Below are 22597 nucleotides of genomic sequence, written 5' to 3'. Positions count from 1 at the left end.
TTGTGTAACACCAGACCTGAGAAGGAAGGCATCTTAAAACAGCCCTCCCCAGTCAAGCTTCCAGATGACTTCAATCACGCAGTAATCTGGGCAGGATCAAGAGAAGAATCAATCCACATTGCTGGCACTCAGAATCCTAGCCAATTAAAAGTGTTGTTTTAACCCTTTAGTTTTGGAATTTTTTTTGTTTATAGAGCAAGAAGTAACTGATACAACCCCGAGTGTGGCCAATATATTTTTTATAAGTAAAGGAAAAACAGAGAAATTTTCAGACAAGCAATATATGAGAGGACTCATTACCAGCAAATCCCCAATATAGGAAATTCTAAATGAATCCAGATAAAAGATAAGAGATACGGGAAAGATAAGAGAGAAAGGATAAATATGTGGGTAAAAATCAATGAGTAATAGCTGCATATAACAGTAGTTATAGTGACTTAGTAAATTAGATAGATATATAGGGAAATACGGAAGTAGTATTTAGGTAGATAGAGTCAGGAGAGAATTAAAAATCACAATACTACTAGTAATAAGTTTGGAGGGGGATAAATGGAGTTCAAACGTTCCAAAGTTCATGAAACTGAAAAAATGGTAAAAGTTCCAAGGAACATTAAACTTAATAAATCAAGGATGCACGTGTAGTCTCTAGGGTAACTTCCAAAAGAAGACAGAAAGAGTGAGTAAATGTCAAACTAACAGAGGAGGAAATTGATTGATAAAAACAATTAACCCAAATGAAGGCAAGACAGGAGAGAAAAAGAACCTACAGCAGGCAGGACAAATAATAATGTGAATTTAAGCACAAATATATCAGTAATTACATTTAATTTAAAAGGAAAAATCATTCCAGATTATCAAATTGAAATTTAAAAAACAAAATAAAACCCAACTAGGTAGTAATTGTAAGAAACACACTTTAAATATGACAATACATAATTATTGTTAGCAGTCAGGAGAGTGGTTATCTTTTGGTAGGAGGGAGGGATAGTAGTTGGAAGGGGGTATTGGGAGCTTTTGGGGTGTTGGCGATATTTTACTTCTTGATATATTTACTGGTTGCACAGATGTCCACTTTGTAAAAATTTATTAATCTCTATGTTTATGTTTATACATTTTTCTGTATGTGTTTATTCACAGTTTAAAAAGTTTAAAAAACCACACTACCTATCTGATAGAGGTCTTACAAGATTATTTGATATAGGACATGTAAAGATTAAGCTTATTTTCTCACAAATCAAATGCAGTTAATAAATGTGTGTAGGTATTATTATCATTTTGTCATAATTTACACAATCCAAATAAAAATATCAGTAATAATTGTTAATCTGAGAAAATCACTTTAACATATATCCAGAAGACTCAACTAACAAAATGGCCAAAACATACAGTGAAAGAAGAATCAAAATGATTACTGTCTTAACAAATATTAAAATATATCATATACAAAAGTTAATAAGAATAATACTTCTAATTAGTGAGAACAATATCTCCCAGAATATAATGAATAAATGACACATATATATATTTGATTAAATATGTCATATTTTACCAAAAGTAAAATAAATTAGCTTTTCAGATTTGTTGAAAAATAGATTTTTCAGAAAAATAGAATATGCATGACTTTGTGTTTTCATTTCAGCAGCAAATGCCTTATTACCTGATTCTCCAACCCCTCTATTGCCCCTGCTATTTCATCATTTTGCTTTCGTGATACTCTCATGAAAGTAATTATGCTCTCAACTTGAGTAGATTCTTCTTTTCCAAGGGTTAGTTACCCTTTTATTTCATACTTATTCTTTCTTAAAGCAATATATTTGAATAAAATGTTTCCAACCAGGTGCAATATCTTGAAGTTCTTTTCTCTTCTTTGTTTTCTTTTTGGTGTGGAAGATTGGCCCTGAGCTAAAATTTGTTGCCAATCTTCTTCTTCTTGCTTGAGGAAGATTGTTGAAGAGCTAACATCTGTGGCAATCTTCCTCTATTTTGTATATGGGATGCCACCACAGCATGGCTTGATGAGTGGTGTGTAGGTCCGTGCCCAGGATCCTAACCCGTGAACCCTGGGCTGCCAAAGCAGAGTGCATGAACTTAACCATTATGTCACCAGACCAGCCCCTTGAAGATATTTTCTTTAGTATCTTAATTGTGTTCTTTTTAATTAGCATTTTTTCCCTCAAAATTCCAAAAACAACCTTATTTCTTTGGCAAAACTAGAATTTATAACATTATAGCTGAAGTGCCATGTACAATATTGGGACAACTGGCTAATTAGTAAACAAAAACAATAGTTTAAAAAATTAAAATGCACCCATAAACTAAAATTAGTGCTAGATGAATTAAAAACAAAATTTTTTTAATAAGAGCATAAATATGATAGGACAAAATGTAGGTGGGTTTTTATGTTCCCTTGAGAATAGAGGCGTTTTTTTCAGTAACAGCTTTATTGAGATACAATTCGGATACCATACACTTGGTTTTTAGTATATTCACATAGTTTTGCAAACATCCCTAAAATCTGTTTTAGAACATTTTCATCAGTCCAAAAAGAAACCCTGCCCTCTTTAAGCATGAGTCCCTTATTCCCCTCTCCCCACCCCCAATCTCAAGCCCTAAGCAATCACTACTTTACTTTCTTTCTCTGTAGATTTCCCTGTTCTGAACATTTCATATGAATGGAATCATATAGTATTTTTGTGTGTGTGACTAGGTTCATTAATTTAGGATGTTTTCAAGGTTCACTCATGTTGTATCATATATCATTACTTCATTTCTTTTTATGGCCAAGTAATATTCAATTATATGGATATAGCACATTTTGTTTACTTCTTCATTATTTGATGAACGTTTGAGTTGTTTCCACTTTTTGGCTGTTATAAATAATACTGCTCTGAACATTCACGTACAGATTTCATTTCGGTTGTTGTATTTTTCAACTCCAGAAATTCCCTTTGATTCTTTTTTATAACTTCTGTCTCTTTATTGATCTTCTCTATTTGGTGTAACATTGTCATCATGACTTCCTTTACTTCTTTAATTGTGCTTTCCTTTAGTTCCTTGAGCATGGTTTAATGGCGACTTGGAAGTCTTTTTCTGTTAAATCTGACATCCGGTCCCTCTTATCATCAGTCTCTGGTGCCTGCTTTTTTTTTTCTGTTGTATAGGTCACATTTTTCTGATTCTTTGTGTGTCTTACAATGTTTTTCTTGAAAACTTGATATTTTAAATATATATTGTAACAACTCTGGAGGGTCCCCTTTTGCCTTAGGTGTTTTTAATTACTGTTTTCTTGTTTATCTGTTTAGTCATTCATTGGACTATTATAATGAAGTCCATTTCTCTCACCGTGTGAGAGAAGACTGTTTTGTTTCTCAGAGGGTACAGGCCTGCCATGCACACTCCTTGAAGGGCTCTCTTCAGATTCTTTTTTTCCCTGATCATATCCAGCTTTCAAGGTCTACTGATTACCAGCTGACTGTTCTATTGGGGGTTTTTTTCTTTTTTTTTTCCCCGAGGAAGATTAGCTCTGAGATAACATCTGCCAATCCCCCTCTTTTTGTTGAGGAAGACTGGCCCTGAGCTAACATCCATGCCCATCTTCCTCTACTTTATATGTGGGACACCTACCACAGCATGGCTTGCCACACGTTGCCACGTCTGCATCAGGGATCTGAACCAGGGAACCCGGGACCGCCAAGTGGAACATGCACACTTAACTGCTGCACCACTGGGACTGCCCGTGTTCTATTGTTTTTAGCAATACACTGGGGCGTAATTGCTCCCTAGATTGAGACTGATCCAATTAAATTTCGGTTCCTGTATAGGGATATATTTTTTGTTTTCCTGAGGAAGATTTGCCCTTAGCTAACATCTCTGCTAATCTTCCTCTATCTCATGTGTGGGTTGCCACCACATCTTGGCCACTGATGAGTGGTGTAGGTCTGCACTGGGGAACTGAACCCAGGCCACCAAAGTGGAGCATGAAAAATTTAACCACTAGGCCATGAGGTCAGCCCTTTATTGTAATTTTTGAGGTCAATTGTTTGAGGTTTGTTCTGACCCAAAGAAGGCTATTCTTAGCTGTCCTTCTCTGGTACACTTACTGGCCTATGATTTATATAATATCCCTCATGAAGCTAACAGCCTCCTCTTAAGTGCTTTCTACCAAAACCTGCATTGTTTTTGAGAGCACTCTTATAATTAAACTTCCTCACTCTTTCAAATAAACTCAATGTTGTTTTTTTTTCCAGAGAGCATAGGAGCTCTCTGTTCTTATGGCTTATTTCTCTCCCTGAGCCATGGGTTTGGAACTGGTTGTGGGGACACTGGTATGATTCTCTCTGAGTGGCCCCCTAGATTTAGGAGGGTTCAGGGTTGGAGCAATAGGCTCTGGTATTCTAGACTTACCTCTCTTGACATGGAACCTCCACCCTACAACTGAGCTGGGATGAGGGCGTTTGGAGCCCCAGTATCCTTAGCCTGTTGTGCCTGAGGAAGAGCCACTGCTCTATGAGTGAGGGCTGCATAGAAGAAGGTAGCCCTGACCCCACTCACACTCGCCTGTTATTTAGCCTCTGTAATAGGTAGTTGTGGGGAAGACAAGAAATGCTAAAAGCCTATGCCTCCCAGAAAGATACCATATGCTTCCACCGGGAGCTGGTGAGGAGAAGGAAGGAGTCCTGTGTTCTTGGCTCCACCTGGAGTGGAGTTTCTGTAGTGCTGAGTTAGGGGTAGGGAGTCATGATTCAAATGCCATAGATCCTTGCTGTTCTTGCTGAGTTTTACTAGATTTTCTTGAATAAATGTTTCTTCATTTAATGCATCCCCTGGAAACCACTTCTAGAGACTTTAAGTGTGTGTGTATGTTTTAAAAATAATATTCATCTCCTTCTATGCCTGTTTTTCTGGATAGTGTAAAAGTGTGACATCAAAGATAGAAATTTAAAGAGTGATATCACCAAGGTGGTGAAGTAAGAGAACTTAGCCTGCGTGGCCCCATAAAGATTAAGAATTAGACAGCAATCCATGAACAAACATAGCTCTGAGAGGTCTTAGGAGTCCACATAAGAAGTTTCAGCAACACAATGGAATAAAAAACCTGAGAATAACTTCACAAAAAGGGTCGGAAGAACAGCTTCATTGCCTACATCATCCTATCCCCTAGGCCAGCACTGCTTGGCACCAAGAAGGAACTCCCAAGCTTGAAAGAGTTCCCCTCACCAGGAATGGGAGAGTGGAGTGAACAAATAGCTTCCCCAACTTTTCAGGGCAACTCATGAAGGAGCTGTTTTGGTTTCATCCTATCCAGACATGTGCAAAGCTGACATGTCTACAAGTAAGGAAGAAGGGCAGGGATATCAATATCATCCATGCAGTAGAAGCAACCATGGTTCCCAGCTATTTGCTCCTTAGAGGACCCCAACAGCTTTTGCCACGGAAGAAACCAACAGCCAGCAAAGCCACCATATACCCCCTGCAGATTTTGCCACTGAGGTTTTCACCCCACATATTCTTGCATTCACCAATTCCAGTCATCTGAGTCCCTCCATGCACCTTCCCCCATTCCCTGCCAAAGCCTGAGATCCACACCCGCAGCAAGCCCCAGCCTCTGCTACTATGCATGCAAGACACCAGCCTAGAGCACCCCCATAACTGACCCCCAACCCTGTGTGTTGGCTCCTAGCTAGCCCCTGCAGCTGTGCACATGCATGCTGCTGACTGAACTCCCATCACGGGCCTCCACTGCTATGCACATGCTGGTGGCGAGACCCTGCAGCCATAGGAATGCATAGTGACAGTCAGGATGCCTGCAGCTGCTAGTGCTTTCATAGTTAACCCCGTCCCCTGCTGCTCTTCCCAGCCCTCTCCACTACCTGTATGTTTGTAGCTGGTCCCTGCCACTCTACAGGCACCTGCAGGTGACCCCCACAGTCAAGCGTGTGTATGTCATTGGCTCCAGTAACCACAGCTGCTTGCCCTGGTCCCTAGGCACTAGACCTGCATGCCACTCAGGACCAAAACAGTCCTTGCAACTGCTGAAGATGCCCATTGCACTTGCCAAGGATTATGCAGTTGTTGATGTCATGGACCTGAAGGCCTGAGCCAATGAGACATTATACTCCCCCGATACCTGCAGTCACCACACACCCCTGCTCTTGGCACCCAGCACCACTAGAACTAGGGTCACTGCATGATCCAATGTGGCCCCACCTATAGGTGAAGGTCTTTCCTTACCAAAGTCAGTCCATAATGTCTGGAAGAAGTGACTGTTCCTTCAAATGTGCAGACACATATGCAAAACTACAGGAATCAGGAAGAATCGGGGAAACATGATATTAGCAAAGGAATGTAAAGTAAACTTCTGGTAACTGACTGCAAAGAAATGGGCGTACACAAATTGCATGATAAAAAAATACAAAATCATTGTTCTAGAGATGCACAGAATGCTACAAGAGAACACAGATAAACAACTTAAATAAATCAGAAGAAAAAAACAAAAACAAAGTGAGAAATTCAATAAATAAATAGAAAACATAATAACAGAACCCAACAGAAATTTTGGAGTTGAAAAATAAAATTATTGATGGAAAGAATTCAATAGAGAGCTTCAAGAGTAGTGACCCACAGGAAGAATCAGTGAGCTCAAAGACGTCATTTGAAATTATTCAGTAAGAGGAACAACAACAACAAAAAAGAAAAGAAATGAAGAAAGCTTATGGGACACCATTTAAAAAAATAATTTATGCATTATTGGAATTATAGAAGGAGAAGAGAATGAGAAAGGGGCAAAAAACTTATTTAAAGAGATAATGGCTGAGAACATCCCCAATCTGGGGGAAGATTTTGACATAGAAGTTCATGAAGCTCCTAGATCCCCAAAGAAATTCAGAGTTATCTTATCCAAAACACATAATAAAACTGTCAAAAATCAAAGAAAACTTACATGAGACCACTAAAAGGCTATCAGCAGATTTCTCAGTAGAAACCTTGCAGGCCAAGAGAGAGTGGGATGATACATTTAAACTGCTTAAAGAAAAAGACTGCCAACCAAGAATACTTTATCTGGCAAAATTGTCCTTCAGAAATGAAGAAGAAATAAAGCCCTTCCCAGATGAACAAAAGCTGAAGGAGTTCATCATCACTAGACCTGCCTTAACAGACATGCTAAAAGGAGCTGCTCAAGCTGAAATGAAAGAATGTTAATTAGTAACATGAAAACATATGAAAATAGTAAACACATTGGCAAAGATAATCATATAGTGAAATTCGGAATACTCCAATGCTGTGATATGGTGCTGTATTAATCCCTTAACCTTAATATAAACATTAAAGGACATAAGTATTAAAAATAGCTATACCTATAATAATCTTTAATAGATACACAATATAAAATGATGTAAATTGTGACAACAAAAACATGAAACGTGGTGATGAGGAGTAAAAGGGTAGGGTTTTTTTATGTGATGGAAATTGTTATCAGCTTAAAATGGACTTTTTATCTATGTTTTATGTAAGAATCAGGACAACCACAAAGCAAAACCCTATGGTATATACACACAAGATAAAGAGAACCAAATCAAAGCTATGAAATATTACCAAATCACAAAGGAAGACAGCAAGAGAGGAACAAAGGAACAAAGAAACTACAAACAGCCAGAAAACAATTAACGAGACAGCAGTAGTGTCTTTATCAATCAATAATTACTTTAAATGTAAATGGAATAAATTCTCTAATGAAAAGGTATAGAGTGGCTGAATGGATTTAAAAAATAAGATCAACTGTATTCTGCCTACAAAAGATTCACTTCAGATTAAGTATACACATAAGCTAAAAGTGTAGAGATGGCAAAAGATATTCTGTGCAAAAGGAAATCAAAAGATAACAATGGTAGCTATACTTACATCAAATAAAATAGACTTTAAGTAAAAAATGGTAACAAGAGAAAAAGTAGTCATTATGTAATGATAAAGGAGTCAATTCATTAAGAAAACATAATAATTATAAATATATATGAACTCAACATCAAGCACCTAAATATATTAAGCAAATACGAACAGATCTGAAGGGAGAAATAGAAAAATATAATAATAGTGGGCAGAGGTCCCGAACAGATATTTTTCCACAGAAGACATGCAAATGGCCAACAGGTACATGAGAAGGTGTTCAATGTCACTAATTATCAGGGAAATGCAAATCAAAACCTCAGTGAGATATCACCTCACACCTCTTAGAATGGCTTTTATCAAAAAGACAAGTGATAACAAATGCTGGTGAGGATGTGGAGAAAAGGGAACGCTTGTCACTATTGATAGGAATGTAAATTGGTACAGCCACTGTGGAAAACAGTGTGGAGCTTCCCCTAAAAATTAAAGATAGAACTACTAGATGATTCAGCAATCACACTTCTGGGTATTTATCCAAAGGAAATGAAGTCAGGATCTTGAAGAGAGAGCTGCACTCCCATGTTCATTGCAGCATTATTGCCAATAATCAAGACATGGAAACAACCTAAATATCCATGGATGGTTGAATGGATAAAAAAAAGTGTATATGTGTGTGTGTGTGTGAGAGAGAGAGAGGGAGAGATAAGATAATGGAATATCATTCAGTCGTAAAAAAGAAGGAAATCTTTCCATTTCTAACAACATGGATGAAACTTGAAGGCATTAAGCTAAGTGAAATGAGTCCAACAGAGAAAGACAAATACCATATAATCTCACTTATATATAGAATATAAAGAAGCCAAACTCATAGAAACAGAAGTAAATTGTTGGTTGCCAGGGGCAGGAGTGGGTGGGGGAAAGAGCAGATGTTGCTCAACGGGTACAAAGTTCTCGTTATAAGAGGAATAAGTTCTGGGGATCTAATACAGAGCATGCTGAGTATAGTTAACAATACTGTATTGTATATTTGAAAGTTCTTAAGGGACTAGATCTTAAATGTTCTCAGCATAACAATAACAAAAAAACCCCCATAATTACATGAAGCGAAGGATGTGTTAACCTTACTGTGGTAAACTTTTCATAATATATGCATCTATCAAGTCATCACATTGTATACTTTAAACTTACACCACGTTATATGTTAATTATATCTTAATAAAACTGGAAAAAAGAAGTGTAAGGAAAAAGTAATAAATTTGATTTTAAAAGAATGTAAAATATATGTATATTTCCAAAGTTAAAAAGCAAACAGAAAGAAATATTTGCAACAGATAAAATTTTATCTTAAATATGCTGAAAACTTTGATGTATCTCCAGGATAAAGATGAGCATTCAAATAAGTAAATGAGCAAAGAACACAAACTGGCATTTTGTAAGATGCATATAATAAGCATATGTAAAAAGTTTAACCTCACTAATAATAAAGAAAAGAAAAATAAGAAGCACTTTATGTCCACAAATTAGAAAAGGTACAAATAAAATTGTATTATTCAGTTACCAAGTACGCAAGGAACTGGGAAAATACTACTGACAACAGAGTAAACTGACACAAACTTTGGCAAAATGAATAAACATCATATTAAAAATGTGCAAAACTTTGCCATATTTTATTCAATTTATTTAAAAAATGTTACCATAGCGTGATGTATGGCTGATGGCTCCGTGTGTGTGTGTGTGTGTGTGTGTGTGTGTGTGTGTGTGTGTGTGTGTCTTGGTTTTAATCTACCCTTTTGCTGCTGTTGTTTAACAATTGCAGTTCCCTAATCAGGCATACATATTCCAAAAGTAAGTAGTTAGCATCTGTAAGCCTCTTATCAGAAACCCATATAAGATTCAATTGACTTTATCTAAGATCAATGATAAAAGCTTTGTTAATTGGCATAATTGAAGGCAGCAATGATTATTCACTGGTGAAATGAGTGGTGCTCAAGTTATGGGTTTGACTGAAAATATTGTAGTTAGTTTTGCTTTTAGAACACAGTATGAGAATCTGGTGAGTTTTATAGCCTATATTCATAGGAATAGTGCCCTGTACTTATGATTGCAATCTTTTCTATGTTGAGGACTTCGCAGAGGATTTTGTTGCCTGACTCCAACAAAACTGTTAACTGAATCTTGCCCTTGAAATACTGTTGCATTTGCCTCTAGTGAATTTTTCATTCAAAGGACTATTGGAGAGCCTGTAGGACAGAGTTGAGACTTTGTTGAGCTTATAGTTTGAATAATTTTTCTTTTTAATTTTTATTCTTTTGGATGTACATCGTATTTCAAATTCTGTATACGTTACATCATGTTCACCACCCGAACACTAATTATAGTGCATCCCCTCACATGTGACCCTAATCACCCCTTTTGCCCTCCCCCTCCCCCCTTCCCCAATGGAAACCACCAGTCCAATCTCCAATGCTATGTGTTTGGGTTTTTTTGTCTTTTTATCTTCTACTTATGAGTGAGATCATATGGTATTTGACTTTCTCCCTCTGACTTATTTCGCTCACCATAATACCCTCAAGGTCCATCCATGTTGTCACTAATGGCTGGATTTCATCATTTCTTATGGCTGAGTAGTAGTCCATCGTGTATGTATACCACATCTTCTTTATCCATTCGTCACTTGATGGGCACCTAGGTTGCTTCTAAGTCTTGGCTATTGTGTATAATGCCCCAATGAACATAGGGGTGCAAGTATCTTTATGCCTTTGTGTTTTCAAGTTCTTTCATGTGCAGAATTTTATTTTCTTTTGTTATAATTTACTTATTTTTTACTTTATTATAACTTACTATGTTATTTTGAGGGTTTTTTTTTTTTTGAGGAATATTAACATCTGCTGCTAATCCTCCTCTTTTTGCTGAGGAAGACTGGCCCTGAGCTAACATCTGTGCCCATCTTCCTCTACTTTACATGTGGGACACCTACCAAAGCATGGGTTGACAAGCGGTGCCATGTCTGCACTCGGGATCTGAACCAGCGAAGCCCGGGCCGCCGAAGCAGAATGTTCAATCCTAACCACTGTGCCACTGGGCTGGCCCATTTTCAGGGTTTTCAGAATAAGACCTAGAGCTCTCATCTGCCTTTAATTGTTGGAGATCATGGATGTCAATTAAGAATGAGAAAAATCACAATAGTTTTCCACCTAGTAGTTCAAATTCTAGGAATTCATTCTAAGAAAATAATTAATAATGTGTGTAAAATTTAACTTCAATGTTTATCAGAGAGTTGTTTATCATGATAGAATATATACAACTTAGGTGTTCAACAACTGATTGTGAATTGATTAATTTGTAGTATATTTTAAAGTGCAATATTAAGCCGCTTTCAAAAATTAAGGCATAGAAAAGTATTTAGTGATATGAAAAAAAATTCAGGACACATTTTCAGTGAAGAAAATGATATTAAAACAATAGGTATGACATGAAAATACTTTAGAAAATATAGAATTATGCTTTTGTGAATATAGTATTGTTACTGGACACAAAGACAGGTTCATTTTACCCACTACACAAGAGAGACCAAAAATAAAAACTAGAATGTCAGGTTTCAAGGAAAGAAGCTTTTATTATTACCAAAAGACAAGGAGATGGGAACTAAAACTCAAATCCACCTCCTTGAAGGGAAAAAGCTAGGGGTTTTTATTTGGGGTTTTAGGTAGGGGACGGGGAGCATGTGGCCTTGCAGGTGAATGCCTTTTTATCAGCCTGCATAGGGCCTTGTGAGGCTGTTTGTGGAGAGAGGAATGGCAAGATACAGGAATCTGCAGGTGGATGTCCTTGCTTGTCTGCCTCTGTGATGGGTGGTGGATTCCAGAGCCAGGAAGCCAAGGAGTTGGGACCTGAGAAGCTTCAGTTTCTTGATATTCTCTGGACATCAGTTTCCCTATAATAAACTTCAAGGATTGGTAATTAGCCAAAACTTTGGTGTGAGGCCATCTGGGCTTTTAACAATTTGTAGCTTCTATTTGCCTTGTGAATCTCAGGGATACAAAGGTTAAAGAAACCTATATTTACATACAAATGTATCTAAAGAAGCAGGGAAAGGGGATGGGTGCTTTTTGTTTTAACCCCATATATGCTGGGTTTAATGTAAGAGAACAGACACCAGGGCCAGTATCAGTATCAATTGTTTAGAAAAAAATGAAAAAAGTATGATTTGATGAACTCTCTAATTTCTTTGTAACTCTTTCATCTCCAAATACCAGGGTTTACAAAAGAGTTGTCTATGAACCACATGCATCAGAATCACTTGGTTTGTTTGTAAAATGCACATATTTAAGCCTCATCCCAAACTTGTCAAATCAGAGCATCTTGGGAGTATGTTAGCTATCTATTGCTATGTAACAAATTACAACAAAACATAAGGGCTTAAACTAACTAACAATAAATATTCAATGTTTTTATTAGTCTGGAATCTAGGTACCTCTTAGTGGGGGTGTTTCTGGCTTAGGGTCTTTCATGAAGTCAAAATCAAGCTATTGACCAGTGATTCACACATTTCAAGACTTTACTGGGACTGGAGAATCTACTTACGAGCTCACTCACATGCTATTGATAAGCCTCAGTAGATCCAATTTAAAATCATTCCTATCAACGCTGGCAGGCCTTGGTTATTTGCCATGTGGATCTTTCCATAGACTAAGTCTCTTCACAACATGGAACCTGACAATCTGAAAGAGAGAGAGTATCCAAGATAGAAGACACAGTCTTTGTGTAACCTAATCTTGAAAGTGACATCCTTCATATCACTGAATCAATAATAGTGAATCAATAAGTCTAGCCAACAGTTAAAAGGAAAAGAAGTAAATAAGAGCATGAATACCAGAAAGGATGAATTATTGGGGGACATCTTATAAAACTTCCTAACAGGGGTTGAGACCTCAAATCTGAATTTTTAACAATATTCTTAAAGGATTCATATATAAACCATTTACTTCCTAAACTCTTTTAATAAAACAAAAGAATTGATAGGTAGAATATGACTGACTCATTTCAACCCATGGACTGGTTTCCTCTGCATGTAGCTTTCTGTATAGATAATTGCCAGTCTTATGACTCATTGGTTACATTGTTCTTGGGCCAAGACCAGAACTCCAGTTTTCTCAATTCCTAAAAAGACACACTTACTTTTTTTTAAGATTGGCACCTGAGCTAACATCTGTTGCCAATGTTCTTTTTTTCTTTTTTTCTTCTTCTTCTCTCCAAAGCCCTCCAGTACATAGTTATATATTCTAGTTGTAGGTCCTTCTGGTTGTGGCATGTGGGACACTGCCTCAGCATGACTTAATGAGCGGTGCCATGTCCCTGCCCAGGATCAGAAACACTGGGCTGCTGAAGTGGAGTGTGTGAACTTCACCACTTTACCCTGGGATGGGTCTCAAGACACACTTTCCATTTCACTAAGCTTCCTCTTTCTCTACTCTTAGCTTTACCTTAATTCTTGAAAGTATCCTACTTTGTGAACTGCATGAACTGTAGTGTTGAACAATAAAAACAAAAATATCAAAATCCACTTCAGAAATAAATGCAAAGAGACAGAAAACTCCTATGTGATTATAAAATATAATTTATTTGAAGAAGCTAGCAAAACACAGCCTTTGATATTACAAAATATACCTTTTTCTTCACACTAACATGTTCCTAAAAGGATTGAGTGTAAACTGAGTATCTGTAAATTGAATCATATACCATATGGACTAATACGGTTAGCCATTTAAAGGGGATGTTTTGCACAGTCATCTTCATTATTCACAGACTCCATATTTGCAAATTTTCCTACTTGCTAAAATTTATTTGTAACCCCAAAGTCAATACTTGTGGCACTTTTGTGGTCATTTGTGAACACAAACAGAGCAGTGAAAATTGAGTCGCCCACTTTCCTACTTGAAGTCCAGAAAGGTGACACTGCCTTCCTGTTTTAGCTCTCATCTAGTAAAGAAGTCTCCTTTTTGCAGTTTATTTGGTACCACGTTTTGAATTTTTGTGCATTTTATTGGTATTCTTGTCATTGAAAAAGGCCCCAAGTGTAGTGCTGGAGTGTTGTTTAGTGTTCCCAAGGGCAAGAAGGCTGTGCACTGTGTCTTACAGAGAAAATACATGTGGGTAGATAGGCTTTGCTCAGGCATGAGTTATAGTGCTGCTGGCTATTAGTTCAATATTAATGAATCAACAATATATATTAAGGTCTCTTTAAGCAGAAACGCACATAAAATGAGGTTTTTGTATTGATTGGTTAATGAAAATCTTCTCAATTGAGGCTCATAGGAACCTAACTCTTTATTTCTCCTAGGAGCAATGGTTTTAGTACTCACTAATTCAGTGTTCACAGAGACTGCACAGAACATAACTACTGCGAACACGAAAATCAACTGTAATTACTTTTGCAAAGTAGAGACCTATGGAAATTATATTTTTGTATTTTGCATAAAGAATCTAATAAAATCTGAAAAAAGTGTGGAGGGGAGCACAGCTGATTGATTCCTAATTCCGCCTCATTATGCTTAAACTCAGTGGGAGTATCACAGCTATGTTTATAAAGCAGTCTTGGCTGGGATGTCAAGCTTCTAGTTTACTTTGACTCTATCTGTCAGTCTGTGTTACAACCTTCATGGCAATTAACTGCGCTTTTGTGTGCTAATGATCACTATCCCACTATGCGGCCATTAGTATTCTGATGTCCTTAGTTTGAAGCTCAAGCATCAATCAGTCACCTAAAACAACTGCATAGGAGGAAGCTTACGAAGGCTGGTCCGAAAGTCCTCACCTGAGCTGCTTTATTATACTCCAACACTGAACACAAAGCTCTTCACCACACATTTCTTTTAAAAATTCTGCTTTATCCACTTGATTAAAGTGAATTTAAAGCTGATTTTTAAAATGGGGATAGGATACAAGTGGTGCATTATACCTGAAGATTTATCCAGGCACCAGATACATCAAAAATAGACGATTACTTATAAAACTAAGGTATATTTTATCTGATTGAGGCACCACTGCCATCGGATGGCCTTATTCAAGTTATTTAGAACAAAGAGGGTGGTGTTTGTGCATTTGTTTAAATCCCACTGGATGCAAAGTATATGGAGAAAATTGAATCAAATCAGATGTGGTCAGACGAGACATTTCTTTTCCTGTGATGCTTTTCCTCTTTTCTTCTCTTGTATTAAAGTCACTCCCACCAAATCCCCAGGATGTGTGGTGAAGGAAGAACAGAGGGGACAGAGAGATGCCCTTTCTGGAGTTTTCAGAACTGTTGCACTCTGAGTCTAACCTGATGATGCATTCTGCTCATGTTTCCAAAAAGTCAAAAGCATTTTCAGCGTTGATTTCCCTTAAGAGTTATCAGACCTTGTTCATATTGGTTTAATGAGCGTAAGAGGTGACCTTGTGTCCACATAGATACTCCTATAATAAAAGACCTGGAAGTACAACTTCACATATGTGCGTAAATAATTATTTTGGGGAATGTAGAGGGGGCTAAATGCAAATCCCTACTTAGATGCTACCTAAGCTAAATGGGAAGGAGAAAATTTCCACTGCTTTATAATGATAATTATTTGCAAATTACATGAGCACCAGTAATTCATTCATGCACTGATACAGAGCAGGGAACTCAATGCAGGGGTATTGAACTTGCTGCTGGCAGTGTTAATTGATTCCTTTGGAACATTTCTCCCCAGAGAATCCCAAAGACAGCTTCCCTGGGCAAGAAACTGACTCCCAGCCAGGGTCCCGGATATGCGGGGATGCACGTGTGAGGATGTTGTCGTCAAAATAAACCATTCTCGTCTTCTGGCAGAGGCTGGATCTCCAAGGAACACTCTCCAATCCTGGGAGCTTCAGTGAGAGGCTTGCTTTCTTGGCAGAGGCGGCAGTTGAGCTTCATATCTTCCCTGTGGGATGGAAAAAAGGGACTGGATTGTTGGTTGCATTTTAAACTAGCTGACTGTTCTGCTTGGGGAAATGTTGAGGAGGTGCTGATTAAGCTTAGCATTTGATCCGTGTGGCTCTGTTGGTGAAAAGGAAGAATGCCTCTCATCATAATGTTTAACTGACATCCGCTCAACACGACCCAAATCTGTCTCTCCTGATACATAATGTCTGTTTTCCCAACTACATATTGAACTGTGGAGCAGATTCTAAGTTTTGGTCATTTTCAGTTTCCCAGCATCTACTAGAATACAATGCCTAGCATATAATAGACGCAGAAGAGTGGTTAAAAGAAAGAATGAAAACAAAATATTAAAATTTGAAATCTTGAAACAATGTTAAGAGACTTTGCCTGAAATCTTCCTAACACTTTGAAAATTGCTTCAGCTTATTGTCTTCTTGGTAGAATGTGACAGCCTACTTTATTCTTTTTTGTTTGAAATTTTGTTTCGAATCTAAAATAACCACTTTTTCCCTGAACATCTTAAGAGTATGCATGTATAAGTAGCAATATTTTCAGGAGAATTTCTGGCCATTTTCGGTTATATTTTTACTGAAAATCATATATATTTTTATCTTTAATTGACTAGGTGCAGAAAAGCACAATCTAAAAAAACACTGCATTGTAAGTCATGGTTATAGCAGGAACACAAAAGTCTCTAAAGTGAGTAGAAACAACTTATCTTAACTAGTTATTGACCATGGAAAATACTTGCATTACCAACATTCCAGTTTTGCAAAAGTGTCTTTATTAGAGAACCACACCACACAAGGAGAGGGAAAACCTTAAATTCTCTCTCCAAGTTTAAGCAATCAAAAAATCTGGGGTAAACAACAACAAAAACTCCCTTCCCTAGCATTAGTCTCAGCAACAAGCAAAGCCATGGCATTTCAAGTGGTGAAAATTTTGACCACAACAATACCCACCACCACGTCTAAATTGGCCCACTTTCCGAATAGGAAAAACAAAAATCACTGTGTGAACTAATAAGGCAGCTGCATACATTTGTAGGAGTTGGGTGTTTGTTTGCTTACTATAGTAGTTTAAAAATAGTTTTCCAGTTAACATCTTTTCCACATAATGGAGATGTCAGGGTAGGTTTACATGATTGTGTAAATGGTCAGAAGCTGTTTATGTAGCTCTGAACTGCTGAGCGATGCGCAGGAAGACGGGTTTCTGCAAAGCCCCTGGGGCTTTTTCCCTGCGAGACGAACCCGGGCTCCTCTTGGGGTTGCTGGAAATGCATTCCAGATGAGCTCGACCCGGCTGGCTTTCCTCTGCCTGTCAGACTCGCTTTGCACAGGATTGGTGAGGAGCTGGGGCATTGCTGCCAATCTCTACGATTACCCTGAGGTTTGGAGTTGGAGTGAAAAGAGCCATTTCTGCAACAAAACAGTAGATTCATAGTATAGAATGACCATGCTAACGTCATTGTCCAAAGCACATGCTTGTGAATAACAAAGCTTTCAATATGCCCACACATGCCGCAAATTGATCCTTATATCTATTTCATCACAACCGTTTCCTCTCCCACAAACACATCCCAGCTTGAAAGCATGTTGTTTGGGTGAGACTCCAGGTCGGTAACGCTGCTTGTCTGGCTGATGTCCTCCGCCTAAGGACAGGCAGGTAAAACCTTCCAAAAGCCCCCTCTTCCGGCTTCTCAAGTTGTGTCGTCCCCTCACCCCATAACCCCCTGGACTCCGCAATTCAAGGCCCCAAAGCACACGAGTTTGTTTCCCTAGCCAGGGCGCCTTAAAAATCGCTGGAATTCCACGTCTCCCAGAGGCCAGAGGTTTGGGGACCGGGCAGGTCGCGCCTCCTTGTGCTCTGATACCTGGGTCGCAAAGGAAGGCAGCATCACCGCGGTCTATTCTCCATCACTAAGCAGCACATCCCCTATATCCTTGCACGGGAACCGGGTTGATCGTCTTTGGGCGCTTGGCGTTCAGACCAGGCACCGTTGTTCAGTTTTGCGCACGGGAACTAGGGGCCTCCTTCCCCGGGCAGGGCCGGGCAGGTGCTGCGCCCGGGCGCGCGCCTCCTCCGGCCGCGCACTGAGCATGCTCAGCCCGGCCGCTCACTGGCACCCGCCCTCCCCGCGCCTCTCCTCTTCTGAGCGCGGGTCCCCCTCCTCGAGGCTGACGAGCCGGCAGACTGAAGTCCGCCGCGCCAGGTTTTTTGAGCTGCCGCGAGCGCGAGGAGGGAGGAGAGCGCGGCAGCAGACAGAGCACCAGGTTCAACACCAGGATTGGTCGCAAGTAGGAAGCTTTTGCCACTAAACTGGGACCCTCGGACTGTGCCGGCGCCTCACCCGAGGCTGTAGCGGGCGCCGCGCTTAGGTGCTGAGGTAAGTGGGGCGCGGGCTGCCGGGGTCTGCTCCGCGGGCTGCCTCGGGCGCCCCGGCTCTTGGATTTGGGGGAAACGCATGGTCCTCGGGGGTGGCCCGGTGGAGCGGGGCTCCCGGGACTCCACTCCTGCAGGGCTGGACAGGGGCTCTGGGCCGCGCTGCCCTCAGCCGGGCAGCCCTGCGGGTCAGGGCAGCAGCTGGCTCTGAGCGCCCTGAACCTGGGAGGAGGCAGGGCCCCGACGACGCCACCGTCACCCCGCGGCGACCCTTCTTCTTTTGAGTCAGAAAATAAGTTTGTTGCGCGACGAGGCAGCCGCCAAACAAGGAGCCCAGAGTCCGAAATGCTTCGGGAACCCTTAAATCGGCTGCTGCAACTGTTTCAGGCTATTGCCACCTCTCCGTGCGCTCTCCCGCCAGCGCACGGTTGGGGCGAGAGTTTCCTTCCACTGTCGGTACCCGCCGCTGCGATTGCCCAGCTGAAGCCCGTAGTGGAGGAAGGCGAACTTGGGCTGGGGTTTGTAGGGACTTGGGACTAAGGGAACAGGAGCCCGTAGATGTGGTGGAAGGAGCCGTGTTGGAACAGATACTGATTTTGGGGGCTCCCACTGTGTGCCAGGCTCAATGCTAAGCGCTGGGGGTACAGCGGCGAGCCACATCGACCAGGTCCCCGCTCTAGCGGCACGGACCTGGTATACCCAGGCTCTGGCGAGGGAGCTTGTAGGGGTGGCATTCACTTCCATGAACTTCAGGTGGATTTGCTCTTTCATTTGAGAGGCAAAGGAACCGCCTGGTCTCCCTCCCGGACCCAGACATCCGCGAGATGTGCGCCAAGCGCCCCGCTGACTTCTACCCGCTCGCTCTCCTTCTGGAACGGAGGGCTCAAAACCTGCTTGCATTTCCTCTCTTTGTGCTTCGTGTGTACGTTTTATTATTGATGAAAGGTGTGGAGGTGAGGGTAGGAGGACGTGGGTTCCTGAGTCTCTGAACCAGTCTGGGAGTCTGATGCATAAAAACATTTTGCAGCACGGCGGAGCCCCTGCAAGGAGGTGGCTTCACGCAACGGGGAGCTAAAGGAGGTTGGTTCTGGCCGGGGTCTCCAGATTTGGAGCGAAAAGGCTTACAGAGCTGGTGTGGGGCGAATCACTGTGACTGATCACCTTGGGTGGGTGGTCAGCGTGGAGGGGGTGGGGGATCTTGGTGTGTGTTGGAGGTGTGTTTGTAAGGAGGAGCTCCTGGGAGGAATGCTTGTGGAACTTTTTCTAGTTTTCCTACTGAAATCAACATAGGGGCGGGGACATATTGTCAGAATAACAGTGTCTTTTAATTGCATGGGAAGCTCCTGCAGTTTATTGTGATGGGAACTGGTTATTTCAAGGAATAACTCCATATAACGGATGTTTTTTGGACACTTAGAATAATAACTTGGAAGGTGCTTTAATTTTTGTATTTAGAGGTTTATGGTTTATGTCCTTTAGGGAGTAGGGTAGGAGCGTAAAGACTGTAGATTTCCATGCAGGCAGGTCCGTGTAGGAGCATTTGCAGTCCGGCTGATTAGCAAGTTTGTTATCTCTGTTTCTACCCAAGTGGGTGAAAAAAGAACATTGTGTCATGGAGGCAGACACTTTGAGGTGATTTTCCTGGCATTCATGAGAAAATTCACATTTCACCCATAACTTTATTCTTGCTATCTTCATCTTGGTTTCATTCAAGACTTGTGAATCTCCACAGTATGTCTTGGGAGTATCAGACTGCTAAGGATCAAAAACACATGCCATGGCAATATTCTTTTTGCCACCTTATAAAATGCTATTGATTTTGTTTGTTTGTTTGTTTAAACTGACTTCAGCTGCCCCGGATTGATGAGGAGGGGTCATGATGATAAACCTCATTGTTTTTCACACTGGACCCTGCCAGGTTGCTGGCAAGCACGGAAAACCTGACCTTTTTAAATTAGAGGCTAAGACGATAAGAGAAGTGACCTGTTGTTTAAGGGTGCAGGTCAAAGCCATGTGGAAATTTCACCAGAGGAAGATTTTATTTGTAGGCTTTGCAAAAACACTTTAAAGTGCCTTTAACTTGGGGGACTTTGTCTCCTTGAGTCAGTTCAGCACCTCTTTCCATAGTCATTTCATATTGCTGGGTCATTAAGAGTGAATAGAGAACATATCTTTCAAATAGTGTTGGACTTTTTATCATTCACTTGTTTTACCTAGTTCTCTCCCTCCTTTATATTCGGAAGTAGCTCTTCTAATTTTTTCCCCTCCAAGCACTAAATCTTTTAGCTAGAATTTTTCTTCTGAAAGGAGCACAGGACATTTGTTACATCAATTTAGGTCTTTAAAAAAGGTAACCTGGATAATTAAGCTTCTCGGAAGAAAATGCCCCTTACAGTTCTGACTTTTCTGCTAAGTTTGTCTGATAATTGTTTTAACTTGTTGGATTCTTCTTTGTTATATTTGAAGACATAAACGTAATATACATAAGTTTCGATCTCTTTTTATCTAAAGATTTTAATCTTTTGTGAAAACATGCTTTTATGTGATTTTAATTGAATTACTCTATTTCATATGGTAAGCAGGGTCATGTCCGTAAACACAGATGTGGAGAGTTTTTTGTTTTCATTTTCTGTAACACAGTGTTTTAAGTCTAGTGAAGGAGACCAGATTTACTACCTAGATGTATTGGTCTTCATATTTTTTCGATTATATACTCTTGGAAGGAAATTTGACCATACATTGCTAAAATTTATTTTATAAATTATACACATATACTTTATGTTGATATACTGCTTACATTTTAAAATATACACAGAAAGAACCTAAAGGATAAATAAGCAAAAATTTTGAAACAGAAGTTCTAATATTGTTTTTTTTTTTTTTTTTTTGTATTTCAGTGGATTGTTTTGCACATCCCCCAAGGTGTAGACCCCACTTTGGAGATCACTGATGGTTTGGGATTTTTTACCTTTCTGTCCTTGTCTCTGGCTCTGCCATTCGTCATTTCTGATGCTGTAGCCAGTTGCAAAATGGCTGGAAATCTGTGTCTCCTGTAACAGATGTGTTAAGAGCGCTTGTTTCCCTGTCATGGACTCATATGTGTTTGGAATGAGGCATAAGAGATGAATGTGATCCAGGGGTCATCTTGATCTCCCAAATTGGATATATGGGTAAAAGGAAATGAAGTTTAAATTTAAAGACTAAAGTTCCAGTGGTCAGAAATTGAGGAAACCAAGGAGTAAATGAGTGAGGAAAGGAATGACACTTTCCGTGTTGCAGTCTTGTGTGGAGGGTAAAGATCATATTACTCTGGAACAGATCAACCTGGACCCAAATGTGGCCCTACCACTTATTTCATTCAAGATATTGGACAAGATAGTTCCACAGCTTCTGTGAGCCTTAGTTTCCTTAGCTATCTGATTGGGATAGAGTCTATTCCAAGGCATCATGTTAGGGATTAAACATAAGAGTACACATATAGAGCTTAGCTGTAATTAGATTGGGTAGGTTAACAGTTTTAACAAATGAATCCAAAAAGTGTACTTCCTCAAATGTGAAATAAATTTATTTCTCATTCATGTAAAGTCCCCAAATGTATGATCCTGGTAGCACTCCTCCAAGGTGTGATTCAAAGACCCAACCTTCATCCGTTCTGTGCCCCTGCTGTGCTCAGAGGCATGCTCAGCAAGGTCAGTATGCTCATCTGCATCAAGCCATTGGGAAGATAATGACTTGCAGGATGTTATTTGCCCAGACTTGGAGGTCACACATATCTCTTCTGCTTTTATTCCATTGGCCAGAACTCAGTTATATGTCGGTGTATCTTACCCTAAGAGAGGCTGGGAAATATCCTCTAGCTGTGTTTCCAGGAAGGTGAAGGAACTCTTCGGGGAACAGCCAACTTTCTCTGACATTCTATTACTATGTGTGAGATTTCCTCCATGTTCAATAAACATTACTTCCCTTTCCTTCCCCCAACCCCTGGTTTTACTAGCAGAAAAACTGAGACAGATATAAGGAAAAAAAAAATAGAAGCAGCTAATACATACATAGTGCTTACTATTTTTGAGATACTTCTCTAAGCACTTTCCCCTCTTAGATAGGTATTATGATTATCTCTGTTGTATACGTGAAGAAAACTAGGTGTAAAGAAATTAAGTCGTTTGTTCAACATAGCCAGTAAGTGGCAGAGGTTGCATTTGAACCAAGTTCTCTGGTTCTAGAATTGATTTTCTTAGCAGCTTCACTATACAGTACTACTTTTTTGTTCTTGCCTCAATAGTTTTCTTATTGTAGCCATTGGACTACCTTTTCTTTTTGTCTATATAAAAAAGTTGGAGGAGAATTAAAAATCCTAAAGAAGAAAAAAGATTTAATTTAATCTAAAAT

General features: G+C 39.7%; 1 protein-coding gene and 1 long non-coding RNA gene across 4 annotated transcripts in view; one reads left to right on the top strand and one right to left on the bottom strand.

Annotated features, from left to right (window-relative positions):
- Nucleotides 1-16587: 16587 nt before the first annotated feature.
- LOC138918201 (uncharacterized) lies at nucleotides 16588-17893 on the bottom strand. Its single transcript, XR_011427229.1, has 2 exons — nucleotides 17700-17893; nucleotides 16588-17244 (listed from the first exon to the last, which is right to left on the bottom strand). It is a non-coding gene; the product is annotated as an uncharacterized lncRNA (long non-coding RNA).
- Nucleotides 17894-17944: 51 nt separating this feature from the next.
- CNTN4 (contactin 4) overlaps nucleotides 17945-22597 on the top strand; it is an 874155-nt gene continuing 869502 nt past the window's right edge. The window contains exon 1 of one of the 3 annotated variants that reach the window (XM_023620062.2): nucleotides 17945-18212. The gene's annotated coding sequence lies outside the window, so the exon portion shown is untranslated. The remainder of the gene's footprint in view (nucleotides 18213-22597) is intronic. The other 2 variants (XM_023620061.2, XM_070238574.1) reach the window with 2 other exon arrangements.

This window comes from Equus caballus, chromosome 16 (assembly GCF_041296265.1).
Source record: "Equus caballus isolate H_3958 breed thoroughbred chromosome 16, TB-T2T, whole genome shotgun sequence".
Taxonomy (NCBI): Eukaryota; Metazoa; Chordata; class Mammalia; order Perissodactyla; family Equidae; genus Equus; species Equus caballus.
This window is presented reverse-complemented; position numbering and strand designations above follow the sequence as displayed.